This window comes from Trifolium pratense, linkage group LG4 (genome assembly GCF_020283565.1).
Source record: "Trifolium pratense cultivar HEN17-A07 linkage group LG4, ARS_RC_1.1, whole genome shotgun sequence".
In the NCBI taxonomy this organism is placed as follows: Eukaryota; Viridiplantae; Streptophyta; class Magnoliopsida; order Fabales; family Fabaceae; genus Trifolium; species Trifolium pratense.
Genome location: NC_060062.1, coordinates 36,033,100 through 36,049,477, shown reverse-complemented (window position 1 = coordinate 36,049,477; position 16,378 = coordinate 36,033,100). Strand labels below are relative to the sequence as shown.

Genomic DNA, 16,378 nt, shown 5'->3' with positions numbered 1-16,378 from the left:
CTGAGTCCAATTGTTGATGGCATGAACATGGAATTTCTACTTTTGGCAGTTAATTAACCAAATACAGTTGCGGCAATGCGGTGTTACATGTCTGGAGGACAGTTAAAATATTGATTGTCATTCGTGGGGCTGGCGGAGTCTAACTGCAACTTGGAGTAGAACACTCCCAGCTGCTTAAGTCGTCCTATTGCTTGAAGAAGCTGAGATGGTTAGGCCTGATGAGTATATGAGGTATATGTCATACAAGCACATTAGTGATTAGTGAACAAAGGGTATGACCTTGAAGTAATTGAGGAGAGACTTGAAGGTAGACTTTTAAAATTACATAAATGGGGCCCAAATGTGTTTGAAGCAAATTGGATGCTTAGGAAAGTTGGCGTAAAGGAAATCAGAGATAAGAGGAAAAAAAAGCCACATGGAAGTTTACATAAAAAGTGATGGTCGGCAAAATATCTTAACAATGTACAAATACGGTGTACATAAAGATAAGGTTGAAGTTGTACTAGAAAAAACATAATATTGTTTGATTGAACTCATGGAAAAATGCTTTTGGACATCTGATTATTCGAATATGACTCCAAAAAAACAGTTTATGGTTACTTTGGATGGAAAGAAACTGGGTGAGATTGTTTTTTTGGATTCATATTCGAATAATCAGATGTCCAAAAGCATTTTTCCATGAGTTCAATGGTGATTGACGCTGAATTTAGTAGGGATGATCACAGTTCGATTTCTCGCAACTGTGATAAGAAGGGGGTTGAAACCACTTGATGTCAGAATTGATCCTTGAAATCAGATTAAACTGGTGGTGAAAGCAAAAAAAAAAAAGAGGCAATACATAGAATGTAAATATGTTTCTTCAAATACGTCAATCATGTTTTTAGATTAGTCAAACTTTAAATTAGACTCTACTGAAAGAGTTGCTCTGATGCTGCATGATATCAACGGGGGTGTGGAAAAGTAAATATGTTTCTTCAAATGTTGAAATACAAGTTACAACCACACTAAAAAAAACATTATATAGACAAAACATAAAGAACAAAAGTCAAAACTTTAATAAGAAAAGCAAAATTGAAAGACTCTATGTATGAGTTATCTACTTATAGAGTGATTGTCTTCATGACAAGGGTTGTCTTTTACCATCAAAGATCAGACGGTTTACGTGCACTGGGTATCCTTCCTTGTCAAGAATCTTGAGCTTTACGTCAAGTATTGTGTCTGAACTCTTTACCCGTAGTGAGAAAATTTTCCCAGTCATTTTCTTTATGAAGATATTTATCTGCGCATTTCCCAACAGATTAACCAATAATTAAACCATCAGAAAGAAGACAAACTCCTTGCATCCTTTATTACAGCAGAACAAGGCAAAAGAAATTCATGATCTAAACAATAAAAATAATAAGACTATTACTTGAATTAAAACCAAAGTATTGAAAAGAAAAAGGGGTACCATGTGGTTTATGCGAATTTCTAGCGTGAGAGGTTTAGAAGAACTAAAGTAACCAAATGGAAATGGAATCATGAGGGATTCAGATGAATTTGTTGCTAAAGCATTCCTTTGGACATTCTTCGAACAAGATTGTGACTTTAGACTGCATTTCTTAGACCTAGCCAATATATCATAACTATAATCATCCTTAGACGAGTTAGGATCAATGCAACTAATATTGACTGTTACCGCCTTTCCCATAAGCATAGTTCTATATTATTGAGAATAAATAGTTTGCCGTCAACTGCAGCTTGAAGAACAATGGCTTCATCATTATACTTCAATGAGACATAAAAGTAAGTTACAACTTGAAATGGGACAATGACGCGGCACATAGATACATTCTTCTTCATGTTTACTCTTTCCAATGTAAGTTATTGTCTCCCTGCAACCATGTTTTTCATTTGGGCATGGTATTTCGATATATTGCAATAGATTCTCAATGGCTTTGCAACGTTTTAAGGTAATGTGCATTGAGCATTTGTGACACTTGTCCTGACTTTTATAGCAGCAGATAGAGCACATCATATGACCATTGTTACACTGAATTGCAACATACAAGAAAATCATCAAGTTAGTTTGTGAATCATTTGGTAGAATAAAATCAATTACAATAAGAAATATTTTCTTTCAAAGGCTTCTAGCAATAACATGTTATGTAGTTAAAAGTTGTCAACAATATAGGGTTCAGAAAGAAACACAAAGTGACAGCTAATGTTTCAACAGTATTAGAATAACATAACATTGTTTTTCCTATGAAAGTAAGATGAGAATATATAGCAAACCTAAAATTATTAGACTAGAAACATAAAAATCCAATGATATAAGCTTAAACTAATATCTAAGTATCTAACACTTCCCCTCAAACTCACGATGCATCAACATGAAGCATTGCGAGTTTATCAAACAACATACAAAAAACATACTGAATAATATATACTAAATAAACATAGTTAAAAGTATCAAACGCCCTGCCCTACGGTAGCTGAAATTTGGCCTAAACATGTTTTTATACCGAGGCATCCCTCAATTTACAAGTTGGTTTGCGGGGTTGAGTTATCGCCACTCAAATTCTAAAACACTATCATTATGTATCATAGTTTATCCAAGATTCTCTGAACTAATCACTATCATGCCACTAAGAATCAGAAAATAATTAGAAACAAAAAAATTATATAACAATTCACATGCATACCTGAAAGACAGGGATAGTCAAGAAGGCAGAACAAATGCAACAATCAAACGCATGACGGTTGTTAACCTTAATAGAAACATAGTCATTCTTATTAACAACTTTTAAAGAATCACCAATCTCTTCACGGTCTTCCTTACATGCCTCCATTATAGCATTAGTCTAAAGATGATAAACAAATATATATTATAGTCATATAAAACAACTACACTACACAATTACAACTTTATAATACAATCGATATTAAATTAAATTAGGCAAAATACTCACTGATAAATTACAGAGTCCTGCGGTTTGAGTTGTTGCCTATTGTTTTGCTTGCTGCCGATATCTGTTTTATATACTTTTGATGAAACAAATATATCCTGTTTTAAAAGAGATTTGGATCCCTATTTTTTAGTCTAAAGATGTCAAAAGAATAGTTTGTTTAAGCTAAGTAACTCGTAGATAACTTTAGGAGCTTTCATGTTAATTTATAAGTTTTCACTGACCAAAATTATATCTTCATAAGGTACTTTTTTCAAAAATTACCTTGAAAAACTTATAATAAAACATAAAAAATCTTATTTATTGGCATAAACTAAAAAATAAGTCAATTCAAACGAGCTCTAAGATGCAAACCAACCTCTAGATCAATTTTTGTAGAGCCACACACACTCTTGCATGAATCTACTAACCTATTATTTTCTATCACATAAATAATAACTTCTTTTGAAATTCAACACTTTTGTTTCAAACACATGGAGTGATTTAAGTTACTTGACTATTATCGATCAAGATACTTCGGTGTTGCAATCAAAAGATTAAATCAAACTCTACTGCAGGAGTCACTGCATGTTTCTATGTGAGAATTATAACTTCAATTGTTGAAAATCATCCCAATCATTATATAGACAAAACAAAAAGAACAAAAGTCAAATCCTTAATAACAAAAGCAAAAGTCAAAGATTCTGATCATTAACAATGTATGACTTCTCTACTTAAAGGGTGAGTGCCTTCATGATAAGCGTTGCCGACGGTGGGAGATGATGAAGTGGATGATTGCCTGCTCTTGGATGTAGTAATCGGCAATGGTGCAGTGGTTATCTAATTCCCAGTGAGGCGGAAGACGAGGTGGAGGGCTGACTTCTCTTCAATGTTGTAATCGGCAATGGTCATGTTGTCCTCTAGTTGCTTACCGTGAAAGATCAGACGTTGCTGGTGCACCGGCCACCCTGCCTTGTCACGAATCTTCAACTTCACATTGACTATAGTGTCTGAACTATTAACCCTCAGGGGGATCCTCTTTCCGGTCAGCTCTAATATGTAAATTTGCATCTGCACCACAATTTCCATCAAATCAATATAATAATAAGACTTTAATTGGGAAAAAATAACAAGACTTTTAATTGGGCAAAAAATACCAAAGCAAATAAAAGGAGATAGGAGATACCATTGTGGTTATGCAAATTTCTAGCATGAGAGGTTCTAAAGAACCAACTGGAATCACAAGGAATTCAGATGGAACAGTTGCTAAAGTAACCCGTTGGACGTTCTTCACAAAAGAATGCAATGTAAGTTTGGATATATAAGACCTATGCAGTATATCATAACTATACTCGGACTCAGAAGAGTTAGTACCAATGCAGCAAATGTTGACTGCATTTCCCAAAACCATAGTACTATTATTAAGAATAAATAGTTTGCCATCATTTTCCTCTCGAAGAACAATAGTTTCATCATTAGACTTCAAGGAGACAGTGAACGAGTTACCATAACAAAATTCAATTGGAGAATCACCGTGTGCATGGCTTAAATGGTTGGACAACACTTCTGATGATGCAACAAAGTCACAACCTGAAAAGGGGCAGTAACATGGTTCATGGCTGCATTCTTGTTCATGCTTTCTATTTCCAAGGTAACTTATTTTCTCCCTGCAACCATGTTTTGCATTCCGACATGGCATTTCGATAGATAACAATAGATTCTCAATGACTTTGCAACGTTTTGAGCTAATGCGCGATGAGCATTTCTGACACTTGTTCTTAAGTTTAGGATAACAAGTAGAGCAAACAATATGAGCATTATCACACTGAATTGCAACAAAAAAGAAAATCATCAAATTAGATTTTAAAACATTTGCTAGAATTGTTAGCAAGTTATGCAATCAAAAGTATAACCAACATAAAGCTAATCATTCTCAATTTATTCTTCTCAAAATATATGTACACAATGATGGATTACGGCTGGCTGGCGCAACATTATAGCAGTATAGCTGGTAGCGTATGGCCGCTATATCAAAGTTTAGGGAAACAATACAAGAATTTTATTTATACCATAGTACTACCATACACATATAAAAGCTCAAAAATAGAAAGAAATACAAAATTATAGACATTGATAATTATTAATCAAAGATTATTGTTACTAATATTCAAAGCCAATGTAAAGAGACAAAAGGTCTTAGCCTCAAAGAATTAAGATAACTCATCAAAGCATTTAAAATAAACAAAAGTGATTCCTTAAATAGAATCACTATCTCTAACCACATATTCATCATCATCATGCTCACTCTAGATGTTCAGTCTATGTATGAGAGCGTGTGTTAAAAGTCCTACACTTGTAGTCCAAAAGCCACTCTACTCAACACATTGTGCTTAAGAGCGAAGTGTATAGCGGACACTATTGAATACAAAGTTTGAAATATACATTCCTATGAAGCACAAGCACGGACACAGACACGGACACCGAACACGACACGGATACCGACACGTCAACAACTATAAAAATTTGGAAAAATGACATAATTTAGTGTAGTCATAAGTGTCGGTGTCTAATTAGAGGAGTGTCGGTGCTTCCTAGCATACCACCGGAAAAAAGAGTATTAAATTTAATGATCAGAAACATATATTGCATATATGACAACAAATTTACTCTTCTCGATGGTAAAAAATACATTAACTTATAAGGAAAAATAAAAAGAAGAAAAGAAAGACGTACCTGAAAAACAGGAATAGTTAGGGGTTGGAAACAGACACAACAATCGAGCAATTTAGAGTTGGAAATCATCAGAGGAACAGTCTCCATGGCATGTTTTTGGTCTTCCATTTTCCGCCGCCGATTTGTCCTTTGTCTTATTTCAACCAAATTAGGGACACACCTCGCCTTTGACCACCTCTTCCTCTGATTTTAATGGGAAACTTTGTTTTTTTTTTCTTTCTTCTTTTTCTTAATTGCACTTTTTCTCCTTTTATTTTTATTTTAATTTTAGGCTTCGGTTAGTCCCTAATCTTTTAAATGTTTTAAGTCGGTCACTTTTCTTTTCTGCAGATTTCATGTTGGTCCATAAATTTTTCACTATTATCGTTAAATTTGGACACGTGACAAACTGAAACCACACTTGGAAAGATGACATATGTCCAAATTTAACGGTAATAATGAAAAATTTGACAAGAGAGACCAACTTGAAACCTGCAGAAAAAATAAGGGACCCACTTGAGACGTTTAAAAGATAATGGACCAACTTGAAACTTAAAATAAAGATAAGAGACTAAAAGTGTAATTAAGTCTTTTTTTTAAAGGTTTAATTGCATTTTTTGCATCCTAAATTTCACAAGCTTTTAATTTTGGTCCCTAACTTTTAAAATAGCACTTCTATCCCTCTGTTTTGACCCCATTTTCCAAAATTTCAATTTTAATCAAGCCAACATTGATGTGACGAGTCACTTAGCTGCCACCTCAACTTTTTTTGTCATCTAATAATTAAAAAATTTGATCACATAATGAATATATTACGATCTATGTTGCCTAGGTACCGAATACATTTTTTAAAAAATTAAGGTGCGGATACTTTTGTATAATTTTTTTAATATAATTATATAAATAAAATTACATTGTTAAATCAAATAATTAATCATAAAAAATCATACTTTAAAAGTAATTCAATTGTTCAAATTATAACAAAACATCAAAACTAAAAAGAAATTTGCTCAAAAAGAGCAATCATTAGTTTAAGTTTATTGAGAAAAAAACTAGCAACTTTAAGAATATCGGCTTTAAAAATATCCTACATTTTTATTGCTCTTTTATTATACGGTCTTACTCTTTTTCGATAAAAATAACAACAACAAAAAACCAGCGATGACATACTCCCTCCGTCCCAAATTATAAGGAAAAATAAAAAAATCACACTTATTAAGAAAAAGTAAAATATGAGAATTTGAAGTATGATTTTGTGGGTTTTCCTTGGAATAAGTTGCATAGGAAGATGTAAAAATAATTTTTATTGGTTGTTGTTTATTGAGAAAATGAGAGAGAGAAGAAATTAAATGCAATTTGCATTTAATTTTATGAAAATAAGGAAAAAACATTCTTGAAAATAATTTTTTCTCTTATAATTTGGGACAAAAAAAATGGCCTTTTTTCCCTTATAATTTGGGACGGAGGGAGTAGTGTCCATCGTATCATAATGTTAGATATATGTTATTAACGCCTCAATAAAGGAACCACATTTAAACCTTTGTTCTTTTGATTTTATGTTTACAAAGGTATTCACTAGAAAATAAATTCCCTCCCACCCTTAAAGAAATCATCATGATGAGAAAGAAAGTATCTTAAAAATATGAGAAACAACAATGCAACATGTTTTCAAGGTTTTGAGGATAAGTTTACACACTTAATGGTACTTAGTTTCATAGGGACTCTGAAAATTACTAGTAGTGTTCATGTTTCAGTTCATAAATCAAAAAACATGTTTGCAACCAGCTATGTTTGGATGAGTAAGTGGCCAAACAACCTCTACGTACGTCAACCCATCATGCTTTTAGATTAGTGACACTTTTAACTAGGATTTTTTTCTGCTCATGCATGTACTAATAATCAGCGATGGTGCCGTGGTCTTCTAACTCCCTCAAAAATCGACGGTGAGGGTGAGCGTTGACTCGTCTTCGATTTTGTATTGTGCAAGGGTCAGGTTGTCATCTAACAACTGCACAATAAGAGGATGAAATCTCTTCGATGGAAGTTGTTCCTCACTATCAAAAATCAGACGTTGTCCATGCACTGGGTACCCTTTCCTTGTCAAGAATCTTGTGCTTCACATTGATTATCGTGTCTAAACTCTTTACCCTTAGGGTGAAAATATCCCCACACACTGAATGTACGAAGATTTGCATCTGCACCGCATTTGCCAACAAATTAACCAATAATTAACGCCTTGCATTGCAACTAATATTGACTAGTACTGCCTTTCCCATAAGCATAGTTCTATTATTGAGAATAAATAGTTTGCTGTCAATTGCCGCTTGCAGAACAATGGCTTCATCATTATTATACTTCAATGAGACACAAAAGGAGTGATTATATGAAAATTTGTGTTTAGAATGTTTACGGCTGAAATGGTTGGATAACACTTCAGACGAGGCAACAAAGTCACAACCGGAAACGGGACAGTAACATGGCACATAGACACATTCTTCTTCATGCTTACTCTTTCCAGTGTAACTTATTGTCTCCCTGCAACATGTTTTTCATTTGGGCATGGTATTTCGACATATTGCAGTATATTCTCAATGGCTCTACAACGTTTTAAGGTAACGTGCATTGAGCATTTGTGACACTTGTTCCCAAGTTTACTACAGCAGGTAGAGCACACAAGATGACCATTATCACACTGAATTGCAACATACAAGAAAATCATCAAATTAGGTTCTAAATGATTTGCTAGAATAAAATTAATTACAATAAAAAAACAGCTTCTTTCAAATGCTTCTAGTAATAGCATGTTATTATGTAATTAAAACAATTAACCAACCTCCGTTAGCTGAGATTTGACCTAAATATGTGTTCATAAATTGATTTATAGGGTTGAATTAGATACAACTTAAATTCTAAAAACAATATCTGACCACTCAAAGTCGGAAAATAACGGTTCGATCCCCGCAACTGCGATCCGGAGGGCCTAAAACCACTTGATTTGATGCCAGAACTGACCCCCGAACCATATTAGATTTAACTGATGGTGAAAGCAAAAAAAAAAAAAAAAAAAAAATTAAATGACAATTCAAATGCATACCTGAAAGACGGGGATATTAATCAAGAATGCAGAACAATTACAGCAATCAAACGCATGACGGTTGGTAACCTTAATAAGAACACAGGCCCGGTTTTGGGCCAAGGCAACAAGGCCTCTAGCCCAGGGCCTCAAAAAACATGGGGCCTCAAAATGTTTTTTTCAAGCCCATAATTTAAATTATTGCTTTAAGTACATTTTCGGACACTAAAGATCAGGAATTGCCTGTTGGCCTAGTGGTCAGCGGACTGTTTAAATGTTTGAGAGTTGGAGAAGGTGGTGGGTTCAAATCCCACCTGTGACAATTTTTTTATTTTGTGATATTTATTTTATTTGAGGTCAATTTATAATAAATACAATGACTATTTTTTTAATGGGAAATCGTTAGTTGTTAGTATATTTTTTTGAAAAAGTAGTTGTTAGTATATTACAATCAATTGTTCTTTCTTGTAACAAAAAAAATATTACAATCAGTTTAGCTACTCATCTCATCTTATAATGACTATTTTTTAATGTTATTTACAACTTAAATATATAATTTTTTTTTTGAAGCACTTAAATATATAATGTTCTTTTTATAATTTTTTTTTATTTGAGGTCATTTTTATTATTAGCCCCGGGCCTCCAAATTGTCGGAGACGGCCCTGTAAGAACAGAGTTCTTCTTGTTAACAACTTCACAGTCTTCCTTACATGCCTCCATTACAGTATTAGTCTAATGATGAAAATAAAAGAGTATATTATATTCATATATAGCAGCTATACACTACACTACATAGTTACAACTTTATAATACAATCAAAATAAAATAGTTAAAATTTAATTAAATTTAGCAAAACACTCACTGATAAATTACAGAATCCTGTGGCTTGAGTTTTTGTTGCCTATATTGTTTTGCATGTTGCGGTCTTGCGGATATCTCTGTTTTTTATACTTTTGACAAAACAGATATCCCTGTTTTAAAGGAACACACTTGGATTTCAAATTTAAGGTTCAGTAGTTTTTTTTTTTTTGTTGAATAATAGGGATTTGGATGCCTATTTTTAGGAACCATAATTGGAAGGAAAAACAAGTAATTTTTTTTAGAGGACTGCTATTGAGTACGACAAAATATAGTAACGAAGAAACGCCAAAGCTGATTTGGCATGATTTTGGAGATTGTTCAATCCGGCTTTGGCGGAATACATGCCAAGGTGGTAAATGAAATAGTTTGTTAAACGGTGAAGATTGTGCCACGCATGTCGTCGAATTTCGTCTTGTACCATTTAGTATTTCTGTTTTTTTTACCATGATATTGGTGGTACGAAGTTTCCAAATTGAGAGACATAAAATGGTTTTCCCCTCCAAATCAAATTATCTCCATACGTATGAGTCAGAAATCGAATAAAACACTTTTTTTTTTAAAAAATATGACACTTATTTTTTTTTAAACATCAAGAAATGTCAATGTAATTTACACTTAATTTTTTTATTATTATAAATTCAACCTTTATTGTTTTTGTTAGGAAGCTAAAAAAACCTATTGACGAAGACTTCCATTGCGTCATTCTTAAGAAATCACAAATTTCTTTTAGATGAGAAGCATGAGTCAAAAATTCGGCATCTGAGAAGACGTCAAGTTTAGCGAAGAAATCTGCACATTGAGTCATCTCTATAAGTATTTGACAAAGAAAAATATTGGTTTGGGAGAGAAGTTACTTAATGTCTCGTATCAACCAACATGGATAGCATTTATTGTTATTATTTTTGCAAACATGCATCAATTATTATTTTCAAACATATTATTGACTTTGTGTCAAAAAAAATATATTATTGACTATACCCATATCTTGTCATTTATTTAAAATTAATCAGTTTCTTCATATTTTGATCAGATTTCTTTTTAATTAAACAATAAAACGTTAATTGTAAAAAAAATAAAAATAAAACATTACTGATCAAGTTAAAAATTAAAGATGACAAAAACAAACAAAAAAAAAGACAGTTTGTTTAAGCTAAGCATGTCACAGCAAACAATTTTTGACATACTGCATATGACTTGACTCTAACTCAAGTATGTAAATAATAACTTCTTTTCAATTCACCATTTTTATTTCAAACATAGCCTGTGATTCAAGTTACTTGACTCTTAAGTTAAGTCTTATCAATTAGGATGCTTATGTGTTTGCAATCAAGATAAAAATAAACTCAGCTCTAGGAGGCATGACACATGTGAGAATTTCTGAGGGAGAGGTGGAGTGTTGACTCCGCTTTGATGTTGTAATGGCAAAGGGTCATGTCGTCTTCTAGTCGCCTACCTTCACAGATCAGAAGTTGATGTTGCACTGGGATGTTTTGTCTGTAATGAATCTCCAACTTTACATTGAGTACCGTGTCTGAACTCTTAACATTCACGATAATCGTTTTTCCATTCGAGCCCTTTATGAATATTTGCATCTACACCTCAATTGCCAAACATTAATCAATGATAAAAGCAACAGAAAGAACACAAAACCCCTTCAAGAATTTATTACAGCACAACAGAGCCAAATATGATCAAATCAATAAAAGAAAATTTGAGAGTAATATTTTTAAGAACTGCTAAAAAAATACAAAAGATTAACAACCTATTTTTGGAATTTGCAAAACTTATGAATTTGAGATAAAATGCTAGATTACAAAGTCAAAATATTAAAAAAAAAAATATAGTAAGACTTTAATTGGGGAAAAAAACCAAACCAAAGCAAAAGGATATAGGATTTACCATGGGGGGGTTTATGCAAATTTGTAGCTTGAGAGGTTCAGAAGAATCAGATGGAATCATAAGGAAGTTTGATGAAAAAGTTGTTGAAACAAACCGGTTGACATTCGCTGCAAAAGACTGTAATTTCAGTTTGCATTTCTCAGTCCTAGCAAATATATCATAACTATACTCGGACTTAGGAAAGTTAGGACCAACGCAGCAAATATTGACAGCCTTTCCCAAAGCCATAGTACTACTCTTGAGAATAAACAGTGTGAGATCATTTTGCTCTTGAAGAACAATATCATTAGACATCAAGGAGACAACAAAGAAGTACCCATAAGAAAATTTGATTTGAGAAACCCCGTGTTTATGGTTGAAATGGTTGGTCAAAGAATCTGATGATCCAACAAAGTAACAACCTAAATAGGGGCAGTGACATGGTTTATGGATGCATTCTTCTCCATGCTTACTATTTCCAAGGTAACTTATTTTCTCCCGGCAACCATATTTTGTATTTGGACATGGCATTCCGATAGAGAGCAATAGATTCTCAATGGCTTTACAATGTTTTGAGCTAATGTCCAGTGTACACTGGGGACACTTGTTCCTGAGTTCAGGATTGCAGGTAGAGCAAATAATATGACCATTATCACACTGATTTGCAACAAAAAAGAAAATCATCAAATTAGACGTTGAACAATTTGTAAGAGATTCGTTAAATTGATCGTATTGTTGAAATATGATGCACATTTCTAGATATTTCTAGAATACATTAGTAATTTATAGAATAACTAAGTAATGATGAACATGTCTATAATTTTCTAGAATACTTTAGTAGTGCATAGAATAAATTAATATCAGATAATGTATTAGGAAAATGTCATGAAAATTCTATGTAGTATCTAGAATATACTACTCACGCAGTCACACCTATAAATAGGTAAACTTATGTACAATGTTATTCAAGCCTTTGAGATGCAATGACAATAACAATAAGGCTTCCCCATGATACTACTACTTTCCTCGTACAATAAGTTAACAACTAATGTGTTACCTCTTGTTCCATCGTACTAAATACTCCAATACTTGCTCTCACACTACATACTACTATCTTTCAGCTATCAACTAAAGTCATAGCAAACTATTTTCCTAATTATCACTACTACCTCGACAACTAACATGGGTATTTAATAGATATGTTTAATGTACTATACATTAAGCGGTCCGGTGGAAAAAAAGAATCAATCAATCTAAAAAGTAAGAACCAGAGGGAGTATTATAACCAAGGTTTTAAATAAAGGTCCGTTACCGAGAAAAAGGCCGCGACAAAAAGGTATTGACGCCTGCCGTTACAGTTTTTCACCGTTTTTGTATGGTGAAAAAAAATCACGCCGCCGTTACGGCGGCGACGAAACACCGATACAGCTGCGAAGAAACGCAATACGGTCGCGACAAAATGATAATGGATAGTGACTTCTATATTTTTCAATAGAAATGCATAAAAATCACATTTTTAGTACAAATATGAACATAAATTATAAAATGTTATGGGTCTGTTTGGTAAAAATAAGCTATAAGCTAGCTGATAGTTGATAAGCTAGCTGATAGCTGAAAAACTAGCTTATAGCTGATAGCTGAAAAGCTAGCTTATTGAAATTAAAGTGTTTGGTAAAATTAGCTTTTAAAGTGGTTATTAAATATAAAATTACATAATTGATAGTGGGTAGTTTATTTTTTAGAGTGAGTAGTTATTAAATTAAAGGGTAAAAATGGAATAAAGTGTAAAAAGCTATAAGCTCAAATGCTACTTGAAATAGCATCTGAAAAAAAAAACTATAAGCTAGTACAAAAAGCTTGTTACCAAACACCTCTAATTTTTTGAAACAAGCTTATAAGCTCATATAATAAGCTATAAGCTAGCTTATTTGTGTTACCAAACACACCCTATATCTTTTTAACTCTTTCCTAGTTCAAAACTTTACATTTACCTCATATTTAAGTTGTTATACATATATCATAGTACAAATAATTTTAATAAGATTTGTGCGATATTGTGATTAATTCACACCGCGACGATCGTATTTCATAAGCCGAAATCGCGAAATCCTTGACGCGACCGCTATTTAAAACCTTGATTATAACTAATTCTCTCATAAAATAAAATAAAAACTTATAAAAAGAATATTATTTGTCAACACATCTATTACCAATTCACTTTTTTAATTATAGTGATTTATAAAAAAGGTATACTATTTTATATCTGATTTATATACCAAAAAAATAAAATGCATACCTGAAAGACTGGAATAGTTAAGGGTTTAAAACAATTGCAACAATCCAGCATTTTAGGGTTGGAAATCATCAGAGAAACAGAGTCATCTCTTGCGGAATCAATAGTCTCCATTGTAGCTTTTGACTAATAATTAATAGTGATTAAAAATAAGTACTAATATAATCAAACTGAGAAGCAAAGGAAAATTCATTGGGTCAGTTGCGGAAACTTTGATAAAGTCAGTCGCCCAGGCCATCCCAAACTACATTATGAGTTGTTACAAGTTACCTGCTGGTTGTTGTGATAATATTGAAGCTATGTTGGCAAAATTTTGGTGGGGAACAACTGAGAAGCAAAGGAAAATTCATTGGGTCAGTTGGAACAAACTAGGAAAGGCAAAGAGTAAAGGCGGTCTCGGATTCAGAAGCTTTGAAGATTTTAATAAAGCCCTTCTTGGGAAACAATGTTGGAGACTACTTCAAAATCCAGATTCACTTCTTGCAAAAGTGTTCAAGAGCAGGTACTTCCCAAGATCAAAATTCATGGATGCGAATGTGGGATATCAACCTAGCTATGCTTGGCGGAGCTTGTGTAATTCAAGAGAAGTAATTGATGTGGGAGCTAGATGGTTAATTGGTAATGGGAAGGATGTGCACATATGGAATGACAAATGGTTGCCGGCGCAAGACAAGTTCAAGGTCTGGAGTCCCGTGTCTAATTTGGCTCCTAATGCAATGGTTAGTGATTTGATCAATCTAGAGACAAAAATGTGGGACAAGAACCTGGTTCAAAATTGTTTCAATTCTTTTGAAGCCGAACAAATTCTTAATATTCCACTTTCTTGGAGACTTCCTGCTGACAAGTTGATTTGGCACTGGGAGAAAAATGGAGATTTTTCTGTACGTTCAGCTTACCATATGTTATCTGAAATTAGGAACCAAAACAGTCCCGAGGCATCTTCATCCAGAGATCACTTGTTGTGGAAGGCTATTTGGAAAGTAAATGTGCCAAATTGCATCAAGAATTTCTTATGGAGGTTGGCAAAAGCAATTCTCCCAACTAGAAGCAGACTGGAAAAGAAAGGGATCACTATTGATACAACATGTCCTCTTTGTTTTAATGATATTGAATGCAATGAACATCTGTTCATGCATTGCCCTTTGTCTAAACAGGTTTGGTTCTCATCTCCTCTTGGGTTACATGCTCCTAACAATGTCGGCCTAATTTCTTGGATGCAGCTTTGGCTTTCAAATCCTGACAAATTAGCCTCCCAACTATTTAGCACTACTCTATGGATGATTTGGAAAGGAAGGAACAAGTTGATTTTTAAGAATGTGAAATTCTGTCCAATTTATGTTGCTGCTGCTAGTTCTGATTTTGTGGCAGAATTCAACTCAGGCTCTTGCTGTAATGAGAGCAATATAGTTCGCGAGAATCCGGACAGTTGGGAGCCTCCGGAGCAAGCAAAATTTAAAGTAAACATTGATGCAGGGTGCTTCTCTAATGGAACTACTGGATGGGGAATGATTATGAGAAACCATCTTGGTATGGTTGATTTTGCTGCAACTCATCTAGAGAAGATCAAAGTTTCTCCAACTCTGGCCGAGGCTATGGCGCTGCGATGGTGTTTAAAGTGGATTCAAGCTTCAACGCATCATGAGCATATCACCATTGAATCTGATTCTGAGATATCTGTCAAATGTCTACATGGCAGTGTTTGTGATGTTCTAGTGGAAAATATAATTCAAGATTGTAGAGATTTTCTTTCTAGATTGCCAAATGTAATTGTTGTTTTTATTAGAAGGAGCAAAAATTTTGCTGCTCATGAACTAGCTACTTTGGCTAGGAATGTAGGTGCCAAATCATGGGTGGGCTGCATCCCAGGCCCAGTGGCAAAAGTTGTTTGTATTGAATCTCCTGCTTCTAGTTAAATGAAATTTCTTAATGTCAAAAAAAAAAAAAAAAAAAAAAAGTTGTTATACATATATCATAGTACAAATAATTTTAATAATATTTGTGCGATATTGTGATTAATTCACACCGCGACGATCGTATTTCATAAGCCGAAATCGCGAAATCCTTGACGCGACCGCTATTTAAAACCTTGATTATAACTAATTCTCTCATAAAATAAAATAAAAACTTATAAAAGGAATATTATTTGTCAACACATCTATTACCAATTCACTTTTTTAATTATAGTGATTTATAAAAAAGGTATACTATTTTATATCTGATTTATATACCAAAAAAATAAAATGCATACCTGAAAGACTGGAATAGTTAAGGGTTTAAAACAATTGCAACAATCCAGCATTTTAGGGTTGGAAATCATCAGAGAAACAGAGTCATCTCTTGCGGAATCAATAGTCTCCATTGTAGCTTTTGACTAATAATTAATAGTGATTAAAAATAAGTACTAATATAATCAAAATCAAGTTATTATGTCTAAAGCATATAAAAATATTAAGCTGTTAAAATTGCATTTAACAAGACGACACTGACAGAGAAATTGTAGACTCCTGCAGCGGTTTGATGTGTTGGCTTTTGGTCTTCCGTGATTGCCTGCCGATCCGTTCTTTGTTTGGCCACCGCCGGTTTTCTCACTCTCTTAAAGCAAAACATGTAGTCACTCTTGGGGTTCGATCAATA

At 33.4% G+C, this 16,378-nt stretch overlaps 2 pseudogenes; both read right to left on the bottom strand.

Moving 5' to 3' along the window:
- Positions 1-1,117: 1,117 nt before the first annotated feature.
- On the bottom strand, positions 1,118-2,831 carry LOC123922581 (annotated as a pseudogene).
- Positions 2,832-3,544: 713 nt separating this feature from the next.
- On the bottom strand, positions 3,545-16,351 carry LOC123922580 (annotated as a pseudogene).
- Positions 16,352-16,378: the final 27 nt, after the last annotated feature.